Below are 18,104 nucleotides of genomic sequence, written 5' to 3'. Positions count from 1 at the left end.
TTGATTAAGAAGATGGCCCTGAATCAAAGAATGGACACTTTGGAATCAAAGATGGATTCTTTGGAAAGCACAATCACCTCTCAACTGTCTGTAATCATTGCAGAATTGAAGAATATGAATGTGCATAGACCAGCACCCCCTATGGATATTACTGCCCCTAGTTGTGACACTTGTGGCTCGGTTATGCATATTTCTAGCGTATGTCCAAGCCGTTATGAGGAGGTATCTGCAGTCTACCAAGGCCATCCAAATCAAAAGTGGGACCCTTACTCCAACACTTATAATGAGGGATGGAAGGTAAACCCTCGATTGGGATGGAGGGATGATGATAGTAGACCTCCAAACAGATTTCAGAAGAGTGGAGGAGCTAATCCATCTTCAACCCAGTTCCAAAACCAATCTCAAGCCCTAACCATCCTACCAAAGGATGATACCAACCAACTCCTACACAATATGATGTCCTTAATGAAGGAAGAAAGGGCTACTAACGCTACTCAGTTCAACTCCTTAGCCTCACTAATTCAACAAGACTCATCCAAGAATGATGCTAGATTTAGTGCTTTGGAAAAGAGGATGGAACAGTGGGAAACTAAGTTTGAGAACATCAACTCCTATGTAACTCAGTTGTCTAACAACATGAGTGAGCAACAAGCAAGGAGTAGTGGCGCTATCCCCTCCAACACTATTATCAATCCTAAGGGCTTGAATGCCATTACCCTTAGGAGTGGGAAGCAAGTGAATTTTAGAGAAGAGGAGGATGAAGTTATAGATGAGGAAATCTTGTGTGATGAGCTGCCATAAGCATCTTCAAATAGAGCCCCTTCTGTTTTGTGAGATTTTTGAGGTTTGGGGAATTGACTTTATGAGACCCTTTCCTTCTTCCTTTGGTTTTGTATATGTTTTATTAGCTGTAGACTATGTATCCAAATGGATTGAAGCTATACCTTGCAGAAAAGATGATGCCCCAATAGTTTATATATTTCTAAAATCACACATTTTCTATAGGTATGGGATCCCTAGGGCTGTAGTGAGTGATCGGGGAACACATTTTTGTAATAGGATAGTTAACTGTAAAACCCCTTGACCTCATAGCATTATAACTCATCACAAAATCACTACTATGGTAGAAAAGGAAACCTGTTAAATGAATGATTGAGCTCAAAATATTAGTTTCTTTTCATATCATTATCCATGATTTTGTCATACTTTCTGGTCCTTTTTAATGAAAATTGTGCTTAACTGAGATTTATGGTTCTTACTTTAAGTTAGTGTCATTTTGAGGATTAAATTGTCATAATTGGTTGTTAATTGGATTCAATTAACTTCTAGGACAATTGATACTTCAATTTGTTACTTTTTATTGTAGGACACTAAAGATTTGGGGCCAGAATTGAAGAACCAAGGCAAAAGAAGCAAGAGAAGATCCTCTGCCTAAGTTCGCCGCGGCCAACATCTCACTTCGCCGCGGCGAAAACCCTTCCTTGAAGACAGGTCTCTGCCATGTTTCGCCGCGGCGAACCTCTCGAAGCAGCAATTCTCAGACCCGACCATTTCGGGAAATTTTGACCTACCCATCCCCAAAACCGACCCATGCACGTAAGTTTCGGGTTAGAAACCCTATTTTGGGTATGATGAGAGGGGATGACAATCATTCAGCCACCACCTACGTATCTTTCATCCTTTCTCTCATTTCCACCTCAGAAACCCTAATCCCATTTCCATTTCTTCCATCTGCTGCTACCATGGCTGAAGAACAATATCTGGTTGGAGTTGATTCAAGAGTTATGACTAGCTAAGCTTCTCAACTCTTGAATATGGTAGAAGAAGCATGAGTTCACAAAGCTTCAAAGGGGAGTTAGCTTCATCTATAAGTTCTAGTTCTTTGTTTATGAATTTCTAGGTCTTAGGATTTGTAAATTTGGGCTGAACTATTTTGATTATGGTTGTAATCAATTCTGGATGATTGTCTTGTGTATTGGATTATTAGTGTTGAATTTGAGCTTCAATACATGTGGTTACATGTATGTTTTTATGCAACTCTTTTGATACTCTCTGTCTTGCATGGTAATGTGTGATTGTTGAGTTAATCTGGGCTTGCATTTAACCAAGTGCATTAATTAATCTTAATACACACACTAAGTGAGCTTAATAGGATCTTATGAAATGGGTACCATTGATTAAGATCCTAGACTTAAAGAGTTCTTTAAGGTGTTTCATTTAGAAAACTTGGTGATTTCTACTCCCATACTTATTTTGAACTATGATTGCTTCAAAGCTATATTCAAGAGATTACATATCATTAATTTCACTTCATTACTACTATCTAGAAAAATCCAAAAACATAGTCACTTAGATTTGAATTAATTGCATTTAGTTTTAGCATTTCATTAATGGATAAAAACACCAAAAACCCCTTTTTCATTACTCTGCATAGCATTAATCTAACTTAGACATCTAATTTAGGCTCCCAAAAGAGAACGACCCGAGTTTGCACTACTGCATAGCTTGGATAATTTTTGAGCGAGAACCTCTAAGCGAACGACAAGAAAAGGCTCTCTTTCAAGTGGCGCCGTTGCCGGGGAGCCAAGAAATTGGTTCTCTAGGTTAGCTTGTGCTATTTGATTGACTTTTGAGGTTTTTGATCTTTATGGGTAGCATTTAGGGTAGTTTAGTTGCATATTTGTTCATAGTATAGGTTTTCATCTTGCATAGCATCAAAATTTTTGGAAATACAAACAAATATACTGATTTTCTTGATTTTCAGCATTTCTCACGTTGCATCAGTGAAGTCCAGTGTCTGATAAGCATACTGCCCACTTTCGCCGCGGCCAACATTACCTTTCGCCGCGGCCAACTTTTCGAATTACTGAAGAAATTCCCTCGGGATACTTTCGCCGCGGCCAACCTGTTATTTCGCCGCGGCCAACTCTTTGAAAAACCGAAGGAATTTCTCTCGGGATACTTTCGCCGCGGCCAACCTTTTTCGCCGCGGCCAACTCCCGGCAATCAGACATCTGGTCTTCTCTGCCATCTTTCGCCGCGGCCAACCCCTGATTTCGCCGCGGCCAACTTCTCTGAAAGTTTTTAACACTTGCATTCAGCTTCTTTATCTGTGCATACTTACTCATACCCCACCCATACATACTCATACTCATCCATACATACTAATACTCATCCATATACTTTCATACTCACACCTTACACTTGCATCCATCACATTGCATACTTTTATTTGACTTTGTGTGCTGCAAGTCAATTTTGTTACTTTTTCTCTTGTGATACTTATTTTGCATGCCACGAAAAACCAAGCTTGTGCCCTATAACCCTGAGATTGAGAGAAGACTCACAGAGATAAGAAGAGAGAAAAGAGTCGGAGGGACAAGTGAGTTGGTGATCGAGCAAGAGAATATTTCAGTGGAATCTAGCCTATCCAGTAGTGAGAGTGAACCTACTGACCAAGAGATAATGGCTGATTTACCACAAAACCAACCTCATCCTAACCCCAATGCCAACCAAGTAAGGAATGGAGGCAATGGAGGAAATGGTGAGCAAGAGAGAGTGGGAGAAAATAATGGGAACCCTAGAAGAAGAACAATTAGGGAAGCCACCACATCTGATGTTAACTTTGACCCATTTACTGCTGCATGTCCAAATTTTGAAGTTAATTTTGAGATTAAGGGTTTATTGATTAACTCTCTTCCTAAATTTCATGGCTTGACAGGAGAAGACCCATACCTCCATTGCAATCTCTTTCCATGATTTGTCAGAGTATGAAGCCTGTGGGAGCATCGTTGGACCAAGTGCTATGGAAGGTTTTTCATCTATCCTTGGAAGGCAAGGCTAGGGAGTGGTACATGAGCCTTCCAAGACATGTAGCTGATGCATACCATAGCTGGGGGAACTTAAGGAAGGCATTTTTGGAGAAATACTTTCCGGCTTCTCGGACTTCATCAATGAGGAAGGAGATTTATTCTGCCAAGCAAGACTACGATGAATCCCTCTACGATTACTGGAATAGATTTCAGGACCTACTTTCAAGATGCCCACATCATCAAATTCCGGATGAGCAACTGGTGCAGTACTTCTATGATGGGTTGAAGAACCAAGAGAAGGGTATGTTGGATGCTGCATCGGGAGGATCTTTAATAGACTCTACTGCTGCAGAAGCTTGGGATTTGATAAAGAAGATGGCCCTGAATCATCAACAACATGGGGTGAGAGATACAAAAGGAGTACATGAGATGGGAGCTGCTTCGGTGCACAACAGAAGAATGGACGCTTTGGAATCAAAGGTAGATTCTTTGGGAAGCCAAGTGACATCTCAATTGTCTTTGATTACTGCTGAATTGAAGAATATGAGTGTGCATCGCCCATCCACTCCTATGGACATTACAGCGCCTAGTTGTGACACATGTGGATCAGTCATGCATATATCTAGCGTTTGTCCGGGCCGTTATGAGGAAGTGTCTGCAGTCTTCCAAGGCCGCCCAAATCAAAAATGGGACCCCTACTCCAACACTTACAATGAGGGATGGAAATCAAACCCTCGATTGGGCTGGAGGAATGATGATAGTAGACCTCCAAATAGATTTCAGAAGAGTGGAGGAGCTGGTCCATCTTCAAACCAGTTCCAAAACCAGTCTCAAGCCCTTGCGGTCCCACCTAAGGATGAAACGAATCAACTTCTACAGAATATGATGGCTTTAATGAAGGAAGAAAGGGCTGCCAACGCTACTCAGTTCAACTCCTTAGCTTCACTAATTCAACAAGATTCATCCAAGAATGATGCTAGATTTAGTGCTTTGGAAAAGAGAATGGAGCAATGGGAGACTAAATCTGAGAACATGAACTCCTATGTAACTCAGTTATCCAATAACATGAGTGAGCAACAAGCTAGAAGCAGTGGCACCATTCCTTCCAATACCGTCATAAACCCAAAGGGTTTGAATGCAATCACGCTACGAAGTGGGAAGCAAGTAAGATTCAGTGAAGAGGAAGAGGAATCAGTTGATGAGGAGATTGAGTGTGATAAGCCTCTTCCTAAACATTCAAGAGTTAAGAATTCTGAGAGTGCAAAAGAGAGAGAATTGCTAGATGAAAAGAAGTCAACTCTTCTAAGTAGCAAAGGAGCAAAATCTGAGAGTAATTATGAGGAAGCAGCATCAAAGGAGCATGATGGGTCATCTAAGCATGGAGAGGGTAAGCTGAATGATAAAGAGGTAAATCTCAAAGACCTTCCTTTTCCTAATTCATACTTGATAAGCAAAAGAAAGACTGAAACTAAATTTGAAAAAGATGTTATTGATTTGTTCAGTAGAGTGGAAGTTAATATTCCTTTGCTTGATCTTGTTAAGAGAGTGCCTGCTTATGCTAAATACCTTAAAGACCTATGTACCCATAAGAGAAAGTTTAGACCAAATGAAAGAGTCCAAGTGAGCTCCAATGTGTCTGCCCTGTTTAAGCCTCAAATCCCTGTGAAATGCCAGGACCCTGGATCCTTCACCATCCCTTGCACAATAGGAAAAGTTTCTATAAGGGGAGCCTTACTAGATCTAGGAGCAGCTATTAATGTGATGCCTAAGTCTGTATACACTTCACTAGGAGTCAAGACGCTTAAGTCTACCACTGTAGTACTCCAGTTGGCTGATAGAAGTATTAGGTATCCGGAAGGCATCATAGAGGATATTTTGGTTCAAGTTAAGGATTTGGTCTTTCCTGCTGATTTTTATGTACTTGATATGTCCTCTGAGCTTGTCCATGACACCACACTGATTCTTGGTAGACCCTTCTTGAGGACTGCTAACACTATGATTAGCATGAAAGAAGGTACCATCACTATGGAAGTAGGAGATCATAAGGTTTGTTTTAACATGTATGAAGCAATGAGGCATCCTTATGAAGACTATTCTCTCTTGGGTGTAAATATGATTGATGTTGCTGTTGATGATGTCTGTTCTGAGTTTGAATTGCTAGATGATTCCTCTAGTTCTGAACTTTATTCAGTTATTTCTGATGATGAGGATGACACTATTTCTTCTTTTTCATCCCTTTACTCTACACCTTCTTCTTGCTCATGTGGTGATAAAGATACATGCCTTGATTGCACTGTGTTTAATTGTATGCTCTCCCTCCCACATGCATTCTCTATTTCCTCCCTTGACCCCAATTTAGACTTTGATCCCTCTATTGTCAGCGATAATTCCCTTGGGGAAAGGTTTTCTGTTGCTATTTCAGATATGGAGGACGAAGTCATGGAAGAGATTCCCTCTAAGGCAGTTGCTGTAGATCAACTACAAGTTGGTTCAACGCTTGGAGAGGAAGCTATCTGCAAGGTTGAGGAATTTTCACTGATTGAAGGAAAGGGGAGTAATCTTTTCTCTCTTGAACTTCATAATTTGATTCCATCTATTGTGCAACCACCTACTCTTGAGTTGAAACCCCTGCCCCCTACTGTGAAATATGCTTTTCTAGAGTCTGATGAGCGATTACCGGTCATTATAGCTAACTCCCTATCTAAGGTTGAGGAAGAAAGACTCCTTACTGTTTTGAGAGAGCATAAGAGGGCTATTGGGTGGACTTTAGCGGACATTCCTGGAATTAGTCCAGCCATTTGCACACATAGAATCTTGCTTAGTGAAGGTTCAAAATCAGTGAGACAACCCCAGAGAAGACTAAACCCCCTGATTCTTGATGTGGTTAAAAAGGAAATTACCAAACTTCTAAGTGCTGGGATCATCTATCCCATATCTGATAGTGAGTGGGTTAGTCCAATACATGTAGTGCCTAAAAAGAGTGGGGTTACTGTTATTAGAAATGATAGGGATGAGCTTATTCCTACAAGAGTGCAGAATTCCTGGCGTGTGTGCATAGATTATAGAAAACTCAATGATGCCACACGGAAAGATCATTTCCCTCTTCCTTTCATAGACCAGATGCTTGAGAGACTTGCAGGCAAATCTCATTACTGTTTTCTAGATGGTTTCTCTGGGTACTTTCAAGTACCTATTGCACCGGAGGACCAAGATAAAACCACTTTTACATGCCCTTTTGGTACCTTCGCCTATCGTAGGATGCCTTTTGGGTTATGTAATGCTCCAGGGACTTTCCAACGTTGTATGATGGCTATATTTGTGAATTTTTAGAGGAATGTATGGAAGTCTTTATGGATGATTTTACTGTTTATGGTGGTTCTTTTGATGATTGTCTTGCTAGTCTTGAAAAGGTTTTGAAAAGATGCATTGAAAAGAATTTGATTTTGAACTTTGAAAAGTGCCATTTTATGGTCAATGAGGGGATAGTTCTAGGACATTTGATTTCTAAAAAGGGAATTGAAGTTGATAAAGCTAAGATTGAGGTTATATCTTCTTTGCCTTATCCTGCCTGTGTTAAAGATATTAGATCATTTTTGGGTCATGCGGGATTCTATAGGCGGTTTATAAAAGATTTTAGCAAGATTGCTTTACCTCTCTCAAAGCTTTTACAAAAAGATGTGAAATTTGATTTCGATGATTCTTGTAAAGTTGCCTTTGGTGAATTGAAATCTAAACTCATTTCTCCTCCTATTCTTGTTGCACCCAACTGGACCATGCCCTTTGAAATTTCATGTGACGCTTCTAATTTTGCTGTAGGAGCTATGTTAGGCCAGAGGGAGGAGAAACTCTCAAGAGTCATTGCCTATGCTTCGAAAACACTGGATGCAGCTCAAGTCAACTATACCACAACAGAAAAAGAGCTATTTGCAGTTGTTTTCGCTTTAGAGAAGTTTAGACCTTACTTGTTAAATTCTCATGTGACTGTTTTTACTGATCATGCAGCTGTTCGCTATCTTCTTAAGAAACCACAATCGAAGCCACGATTGATTAGGTGGACATTACTTCTTCAGGAATTTGACATCGAAATCAAGGATAGAGCCGGGGCTGAGAACCATGTAGCCGATCACTTAAGTAGGCTACCTGATGATACACGGGGAGTAGACTCTTCTGAACTCACCTGTGATTCCTTTCCTGATTCAGTATTATGTGCTCTAGCTGTTAAAGAGCCTTGGTATGCGCATATTGTTAATTATCTTATAACCGGACTCACCCCCCCTTTCATGTCTAAATTTCAGGCACAAAAACTTCAAAGCGAATCGAGGCACTACATCTGGGATGCCCCTCACTTATGGCGGATATGTAGTGACCAAGTTATCAGAAAGTGTGTGCCTAGTGAAGAGTTTGAGTCTGTCATTACAGCTTGCCATTCAATGGTTTGTGGTGGTCATTTCAGTGCAAGGAGAACATCTAGGAAAATTCTAGATTCTGGTTTTTACTGGCCAACCCTTTTTAAAGATTCTTATGATTTTTGTCGGTCCTGTGACAAATGTCAACGTTTTGGGGGGTTAGGTAAAAGACATGAAATGCCTCAACAACCTTTACTGTTTTGCGAAATTTTTGATGTTTGGGGGATTGATTTCATGGGTCCCTTTCCTTCGTCCTTTGGTTTTATATACATTCTTCTGGCTGTTGATTATGTTTCCAAATGGATAGAGGCTGTACCTACTAGAAAAGATGATGCCCAAGCGGTTTCTAAGTTTCTTAAGTCCAACATTTTCTGTAGGTTTGGGATTCCAAGGGCTGTGGTTAGTGATAGAGGTACCCATTTTTGTAATAAAGTGGTAGATAACTTGTTTTCTAAATTTGGTGTCACCCACAAAGTCTCCACTGCATATCACCCCCAAACCAATGGCCAAGCTGAAGTGTCCAATCGAGAAGTGAAACAAGTGCTGGAGAAGATAGTCAAACCATCCAAGAAAGATTGGAGCCTAAGATTAGAGGAAGCATTGTGGGCCTACAGAACTGCCTATAAGTCGCCAATTGGAATGTCTCCTTATCGTTTAGTCTTTGGCAAAGCATGCCATCTACCAGTAGAGTTGGAGCATAAGGCATATTGGGCAGTCAAACAATGCAACATGGATTTGCAATCTTCTGGGGTGGAGAGGAAGTTGCAGCTGCAAGAGCTTGAGGAACTGAGATTGGAGGCTTATGAGAGCGCTAGACTTTACAAGGAGAAGACAAAATTGGTGCATGATAAGGGTCTCCTACGGAAGAACTTCAAGGTGGGAGACAAAGTGCTGATGTTTAAGGCCAGATTCAAATTTAAGCAAGGAAAGTTCAACACCCGTTGGGATGGGCCTTACACAGTCACAAAGGTGCATAATTTTGGAATGGTGGAGCTTCTCGATGAGAAAACTGGAGCAAACCTTAAAGTTAATGGCCATCAGTTGAAGCTCTACCATGAGAACCAGAAACCCCCTTAGCTCCCTGGTAGTTTCTTTCCTTCACTCATTTACATGCTTTTGCTTAATTGTTAATCTTGTTATGTTGCATGTGTTGTATGTTGAATGAGTGTGGGGGAGAAACTCCCTTCAGTAGGAAAGTAGAGTAGTTATAGCTAATTTCAATAAGACTCCCCTGATAGTTTTTGATCTCTCTCCTATCTTGTTTCATGCCTGATGAATTGGTGTTTTTAAGTGAATTATATGATTCAATTTGATTGAGGAATTTTATTTGTGGTATACTGCCTATTCATGGATTTGTTGAACACCTCTTGATCTCTTTTGAGGCATTTTCTAAAGTTTTTGAAATATCCAGCCTTGTCTGTTGTTGGTTGTTGTGTTTATCTGGGTTTAAGTGTTTTGTTTACTCTGTGCGTTCTATGGTGTTTCGCCGCGGCAAACTTTTACTTTCGCCACGGCGAAGTTCGTCCGTCCCTGTGTGTTTCCTTTCGGGACTGTTTCGCCGCGGCGAAACGTCTTTCTTCCGTTCGTTGCTTCTCGGGCATTGTTCGCCGCGGCGAACGTGCCGTTTCTGCGTTGAGGCGTTTCGTTTTCTGGCTCTTGTTTCCGCGTGTTTTTCCCTTTCTGCCCCTTATCTGAACCGCCCACCCCTCTTCCATGAACCCCTTTTCGTCTTTTCCCATCCCCACTCAATTAAACCCCTATTCTTTCTCCTCTAATTTCAAAACCGTCGCCCCCCTCTCTCAATCAGTCGGCCCCTCATTTTCCTCTCCCTTCCCCCTGCTCTTCTTCCTCTTCGATTTCTGCTTCGCCTGTGCCTCGTGTGTGTGTGTTTCTATTATCGAGCCGCCAGCCGCGCATCAGTGTTCTTCCCCATCTCTTCTCCTCTCCCTTCTTCCATTTTTTTTCAGTTCCCTTTATTCCTTGCTCCAGCCGCGCATCCGTGTTCGTTCTCTCTTTCTTGGTATGTTCTTTCTCCTCCCTTGTTCTTTCCTTTAGTTTAGTTTAGTTTAGTGGTTTATTAGGTTATTTGTTTTGGTTTTTGCTATTGGATTAGTTTGTGGTTAGTGTAGTTGCGTGGCCTGTAGGTTACTTAATGATTCATAGTGCATTGTCTTTTTAATTACTGTATTTGCTTAATTTTGAAAATTTTTAGTCCTCTGAAAACCTATGAATCATTAACTAACCATTTGCCACTGTTAGGTTTTAATTTTGTTCATTTCTGTGTTGTTTAGGTTGTAGGTCTTTTTGTTGTGATTGGTGTTCTTTTTGTTTGTTGCTTCAGGATATGCCTCGCACCAAAAACCCAAACCCTGAACCTTTACCCGTGTCTGAGTCTGAGTCTGACTCTGAGGGACCCATAACCTATGATTCCATCTATAGGGTAGTGGACAAGCGCCCCCTCCTTAGGGAGAGAGCCTTTCCCCTTGAACCATCCGACCATCCCTTTGTCCAAAGACTCCAGAATCCCAAATGCTTGAATTGGCTCGCCCACGAGCCAATGGTAATGATGTCTTTGTCCGCCACTTCTATACCTACGCCCGCCTTAATGGCATGCTATCCATTCCCTTCCGGGGCAAGCAGGTGAACTACACTTTCACTATTTATAATATAAGAGACCACTACCGGCTTCCTGTAGTCCGTAATTCTCAGTACTCTCATTATCGCGATAATTATCCTTATGATGAGATTGTCCAGACCCTATGCCGGGATGGTGCCACTTGGCATCGTCCCCGCACTGCTGAACTGTACTTAAAACGTTCTGATTTTCGGCCTGAGGCAAAGCCATGGCTACACTTAGTCTGCAATAACATCCTACCTACTTCCCACCTCCAGAACCTCCCCAAACGCCAAGCTCTTATTGTTTTTCTCCTCATGACCGGCAAATCTTTCGATGTAGCTGAAATCATACAATCCGCCCTCTACGATTCCGTCAATACCAAAAAAGTCACCAATAGTATCATCTTTCCCCATCTTGTTTCTGACCTTTTCCGCAAGTGCGGAGTTCCTACATTTGATGATGACAGCTACTTTGAGCCTGCCCCTCTATTCCGGTTTGAGCGCCTTAAACTGCCCACCATTGCACCCCACCCACCTGTCCACCCCGTATACGATGTTAGTGCAGGCCAGGCCGCCACTGATCCAGCCGAGGAAGGCCCTGATGTTCCCGAACCCCCCCAGCCCGTCACCTTAGACACGCTAGCCGATGATATTGACGAGCTATCTGAGGAAGTTCATCAGATTCGCGTTACACTCATTCGGGAGATAAGGCGGCAAAAGGACCGTGACGCCCTCTATGAGCGAGAACGTCGCTACCGCCGCCGTTTTGATGCTTTGCTTGCAGATCGTTTGAACTTCACTTTACCGGCTGAGGAGGAGGAGCCACAGCACCATATGGGTATGGACGGAGCAGGCACGTCGGGTGCAGGACCGTCAGGATCTGGAGCAGCTGACCCTGAGCTTCAGTCTTAGTTTTCTGTTTTTGTGGTTTTCTGTTGTTTTCATTTGCTCTTTTGTTTCTTATGTTGTTTTGAGGCTGGATTGTTTCTTTCACTTTATGGTGCCTCATTGGTTTTTACGCTTGTTCACTTGGATGATTTCTGATTAGTTTGCTTTAATCTTTGTTCTATTTTCACTTCTGATCCTCCTTGCATTATTTGCTGTCCCTTGTTCACAAATTGAGGACAATGTTGTGTTTAAGTGTGGGGGAGGTCTATATTGTGGATTTTAGCAAATGCTTCTCGTGCATCCATACATTTAGATGATTTTGAGGTGTTTTTGAACTGATAGATTGGTTTAATTGTGAATATTTTGAGTTTAGTTGCTGAAGAGTTGAAATTGCACAGGAATTTTCGCTTTCTGCCATGTTTCGCCGCGGCGAAGCCTCCTCTTTCACGACTAATAAGCCATTCGGGTATGTTTCGCCGCGGCTACCCCCTTGTTTCGCCGCGGCGAACCCTAAAAAAAAAAAAAAAAAATTTAATAAATTCCTTGCAATCTCAGCTGGTCTTAAAAAATTTTTCCAGCTTAGAATCTTCATACTCCTGCACACTTTTTTTTTAAAAATTAGTAGAAAAGTTCAAATTGTACTAGTGCTTTTAGAAAATTTTCCATGCTTTTAAATGAGGGATGAACTTAGGCTAGTTATTCTCATGTTTTTGACAGATAGTAAATGATGACGTGCTTTGAAATTATGACTATGTGGTTGTTAACTTTTGAGATTGACTAATTGAGATTTAAGCCTTGTTGGAAGGATTTTTGGACCTTAAGTTATTGAATTGAGTGAACCTGCTTATTTCATATTTCTCTAGAACTTGTTTTCATTGTTAATCGAAGCTTAGCGAATCAATTTTTGTAAAAATGATAGAGGCATTCGATTTCATACCCACATTTCCCAAACACAAACCCAATCATATTTACCTTTGCAAACCCTTTTGAACCTTCATCTTGAGTACATGCATGCAACATAAAAAAAAAAAAAAAGAGAAGAAGAAGAAGAAGAAGAAGAAGAAAGAGAGAGAAAAGAGAGAAGTTGCTCAGCCGAAAAAAAAGAAAAAAAAAGAAGAGATATAAATATTAAAAATAAGTAACTTCTCTTCCAGATTTTATTTAGACTAATTTTGTCTTAATAATTTGTATGTTCATACTCATTTTCATTTTCATGTTCATTCTCATTTCATTCATTCCGACTGACCTCCATTCAAAATTTTGACCCTTAAAAGTCCTCTTGATTTGCAAAGTTGTTTCCCATGGTGGAGAGGTAGAATTATTACAAGCCTATGGTAGAAATTGGATTTAGTAGACTTGGAGTGAAATAACCCTAAAGACAAGTGAGTTAAGAGTGAAACACTTATCCGTGAGATGGATCTTTCTTAATCAATCTTTTAAGTTAATTTTCCTTTGTGCTCATTTTCTTAGCATGTCCTTGTTTACTGATGTCAACTCCGTGAGAATTTCTTACTAATCTTCTACTTTCATCTTTAAGCATGGTAGTATTTCTCTTTGTTCTAGTGTCACTTTGAATTATTCTCGCGCTTTGTTCAGGAGTACAAAGGTCTAAGTGTGGGGGAATTTGATTGAGCTCAAAATATTAGTTTCTTTTCATATCATTATCCATGATTTTGTCATACTTTCTGGTCCTTTTAATGAAAATTGTGCTTAACTGAGATTTATGGTTCTTACTTTAAGTTAGTGTCATTTTGAGGATTAAATTGTCATAATTGGTTGTTAATTGGATTCAATTAACTTCTAGGACAATTGATACTTCAATTTGTTACTTTTTATTGTAGGACACTAAAGATTTGGGGCCAGAATTGAAGAAACCAAGGCAAAAGAAGCAAGAGAAGATCCTCTGCCTAAGTTCGCCGCGGCCAACATCTCACTTCGCCGCGGCGAAAACCCTTCCTTGAAGACAGGTCTCTGCCATGTTTCACTGCGGCGAACCTCTCGAAGCAGCAATTCTCAGACCCGACCATTTCGGGAAATTTTGACCTACCCATCCCCATAAACCGACCCATGCACGTAAGTTTCGGGTTAGAAACCCTATTTTGGGTATGATGAGAGGGGATGACAATCATTCAGCCACCACCTACGTATCTTTCATCCTTTCTCTCATTTCCACCTCAGAAACCCTAATCCCATTTCCATTTCTTCCATCTGCTGCTACCATGGCTGAAGAACAATATCTGGTTGGAGTTGATTCAAGAGTTATGACTAGCTAAGCTTCTCAACTCTTGAATATGGTAGAAGAAGCATGAGTTCACAAAGCTTCAAAGGGGAGTTAGCTTCATCTATAAGTTCTAGTTCTTTGTTTATGAATTTCTAGGTCTTAGGATTTGTAAATTTGGGCTGAACTATTTTGATTATGGTTGTAATCAATTCTGGATGATTGTCTTGTGTATTGGATTATTAGTGTTGAATTTGAGCTTCAATACATGTGGTTACATGTATGTTTTTATGCAACTCTTTTGATACTCTCTGTCTTGCATGGTAATGTGTGATTGTTGAGTTAATCTGGGCTTGCATTTAACCAAGTGCATTAATTAATCTTAATACACACACTAAGTGAGCTTAATAGGATCTTATGAAATGGGTACCATTGATTATCCTAGACTTAAAGAGTTCTTTAAGGTGTTTCATTTAGAAAACTTGGTGATTTCTACTCCCATACTTATTTTGAACTATGATTGCTTCAAAGCTATATTCAAGAGATTACATATCATTAATTTCACTTCATTACTACTATCTAGAAAAATCCAAAAACATAGTCACTTAGATTCGAATTAATTGCATTTAGTTTTAGCATTTCATCAATGGATAAAAACACCAAAAACCCCTTTTTCATTACTCTGCATAGCATTAATCTAACTTAGACATCTAATTTAGGCTCCCAAAAGAGAACGACCCGAGTTTGCACTACTGCATAGCTTGGATAATTTTTGAGCGAGAACCTCTAAGCGAACGACAAGAAAAGGCTCTCTTTCAATGAACTACCATAGTAGGAAGAATTTGCATAGATTTTGAATTAACATGTAAACTCGATTCCAACTCAAAGTCCGTTGCATGCAACTAAAATCATTCATTCATAATCCATTGGGCCTCCGAGCCTCTGGCCCGGGTAACAACATACATCAAAAATCAGCCCATCCAATTAGTTTTCCACCATGTATAACAAAGTTCCATAAAACAATAGCAATGGCCTCCGGCCAACTAAAACAAGGAGATAACGTATCCTCCAATTTACAATAGATCAACAATCAAAATATCACAAAAGACCCTAACTGTGGCAATATACAACTGATCATACATAAACAAAGGCTAGAGGCCTAAAGCTAACCAAGCTCAAGCCTCTGCGTCTCTTCCCGAAGGCGCACGCCTAGAAACTTCACCTGAAAACATTGTAAACCACGGAGTGAGACAAAGTCCCAGTAACCAACCTTTCCAATACTAGGTACTACTAAATAGGTGCTCGTGAGGTGTCAAGTGGGGCAGTTCACAAATAATATGATAACAAGGTAGCCACAACAATTCATGCGAGTGAAACGATGCAATTCCCATCAACCCTATCCCTCACTTTGGGGGATTTTCAAGAGCCGAACCCAGCCTATCCCTCACTATGGGGGACGTAAAGAGCCATAAGAGGCCTATCCCTCACTCTGGGGGACGTAGGGAGCCAAAAGGCCTATCCCTCACTATGGGGGACGTACTAAGCCAACCATCATGCATTAATGGAGGCCTTACCACGTGGTAGTAACTATCAAAAACTCTCACCAATTCCCAATTCATGCATCATGCTTAAACCATAATCAAATAGTAATTGAACATTTCATAAATAACTTCATTCAGTGGCATATCCTTCACAATTTCAAGATTCATTCATCATCAATCAAAACCCCACAAGACGGTTTTCCTTTTTACATATACAACATACCATTTGAATATAATTGTTACTCAGAGCACAAAACATAAATCTACTCACAATACCACAGAAGCAAGTACTAAGGATTGGAAAGTGGTTACCTCTCGCCTGAGCAAGGAACAACAAACCAACGATGTGGCCCCGTGCACCACCAAGACTCACAATCGGTCTACACAATCACACAAACACACAACCATCATGTATTAGCTTTCAAACTAATAATGTGGCCAACACAACACTTGGGGACACAAAATTCCTATCTCCCATCAAAACTCTACCCAACTCAAAGGGTATAACTATCAAGGCAACACTCCAAGGTCATACCAATCCATTAAAACCTTAATTCCTTTCCAAACATCAATTAAAATTCATAACCTCAAGGACCCACTATAGGAATTCTACACCCAAACATCCCATTTGAGCAATTAAGGTTCCAACAACAAATCTAAACTGATTAAACATCCAATTTAACCCTCCTTAACATAACCCAAATCACAAAACTCAGAATCAACCTCTACATTATCAACCTCAATCACAAACCTCCCATTTTCATAAACCCTAGCTTTAAAAACTCCAAGTTCTTTAAATCCAAGAAAACTACACCGATTAAATACTTAAACTATCCCAAAGCAATCAATTAAACTCAAAACAATCGGTCAAAAACCTCAGTTTCATCACAACCTAGAAAATCCTAGGGTTCCACCAAAAATCCTTAGAAATTCCAAGAAAGAAAGTAGATTAGAGGTTAAAATCACTTACTTGAGGTAATGGATCCTTAGAAATGCCCCCTCCAAGCCAAAAGTTTGAAACCCTAGCAGAGCTCCTCTCTCCTCCTTCAGATTTTCTTATTTTCGCACACTGAACCCCTCCCGCGACTATATAGATTCGCGACCTTTCGCCGTGGCGAACTCCAATCTTCGCCGCGGTGAACTAATCCCGAGAGGGATTACTCGCCTGAAAATCTGACTTCACCGCGGCAAACTCTAATCTTCGCCCCAGCGAAAGCTTCCCGAGAGGAAACTCTCGCTCGCCCATAAAACTTCGCCGCGGCATACCCTTACCTTCGCCGTGGTGAAACCTTCCCGAAAGGGAAGCCTCGCTCACCTGAACAACTTCGCCGCGGCGTCCCTATGACTTCGCCGCGGCCAAACTTGCCCGAAACACAAAGCCTACCTGGAACTCCCGGTGCGCCATGGCGAAGTGAAACTTCGCCGCGGCGAACATACCCTGAGAGGGGTACGTTCACCTATTCCTCCAACATACCTCCAATCCAACCCAAACACCAAGATCAAGATTAAATTGCTAATCTATCCTCAAAATCAACCAAAAAAGGCTATTAAAACCTGATAAAACTCAGGATGTTACATTAACAACCTGTTATCTAAATTTGGTGTCACACATAAAATCTCTACTGCCTATCACCCTCAAACCAATGGTCAAGCTGAAATATCTAATAGGGAAGTGAAGCATATTCTGGAGAAAATGGTTAAACCATACAAGAAGGACTGGAGCTCACATTTAGGAGAAGCATTGTGGGCTTACCGAACTGCATACAAATCGCCTATTGGCATGTCTCCCTACTGTATAGTTTATGGAAAGCCATGTCATTTGCCAGTGAAGTTGGAACACAAAGCGTATTAGGCGGTCAAGCAGTGCAACATGAATATAGAGTCCTCGGGTATGGAAAGGAAGCTGTAATTGCAAGAGTTGGAGGAGATTAGACTTGAAGCTTATGAGAATTCCAGACTCTATAAGGAAAAGACCAAATTTGTGAAAGATCGGGGTATCTTGAGAAAGGACTTTAAGGAAGGTGATAAAGTGTTGTTGTATAAGGCTCGGTTTACTTTCAAGCAAGGAAAATGCAACACCAGATGGGATGGGCCATACACAGTCACTAAAGTGCACAATTTCGGTATGGTGGAGCTACTACATGAGGAGACCGGGGCCAGATTCAAAGTTAATGGCCATCTACTGAAGCTCTACCATGAAAATCAAAAGCCTCCTTAATTCCCTGGTCGTTTCTTTCCTTCACTCATTTACATGCTTTTGCTTAATTATTGATCTTGCTATGTTTTGTGCATTGTATGTTGAATGAGTGTGGGGGAGAAACCATTTCAGTAGTATAGTAATGTAGTTGTTGTTTGAATTCAATAAGATCCCTTGCAAGTTCTAATCTCTATCATATCTCATTTTGTGCTTGTTGGTAATTTGGTGCTTGTAATGAATTATATGAATCAGATTGATTAAGAAAGCTTGTTTGTGGTATACTGCTTAATCATGGAGTTGTTGAGCACCTTTTGATCTCTTTTGATGCACTTTAAAGTTTTTGAAGTATCGAGCTACCTCTGTTGTTTGTGTGTGGTGTTTCTCTGTTGTTTGAGTGTTTCTATGTTGTTCTATGCGTCTTTATGA

This window comes from Neltuma alba, unplaced genomic scaffold, assembly GCF_004799145.2.
Source record: "Neltuma alba isolate B1F8T4 unplaced genomic scaffold, ASM479914v2 tig00010121_pilon, whole genome shotgun sequence".
Lineage (NCBI taxonomy): Eukaryota > Viridiplantae > Streptophyta > Magnoliopsida > Fabales > Fabaceae > Neltuma > Neltuma alba.
Note: the sequence above shows the minus strand (reverse complement) of the source record.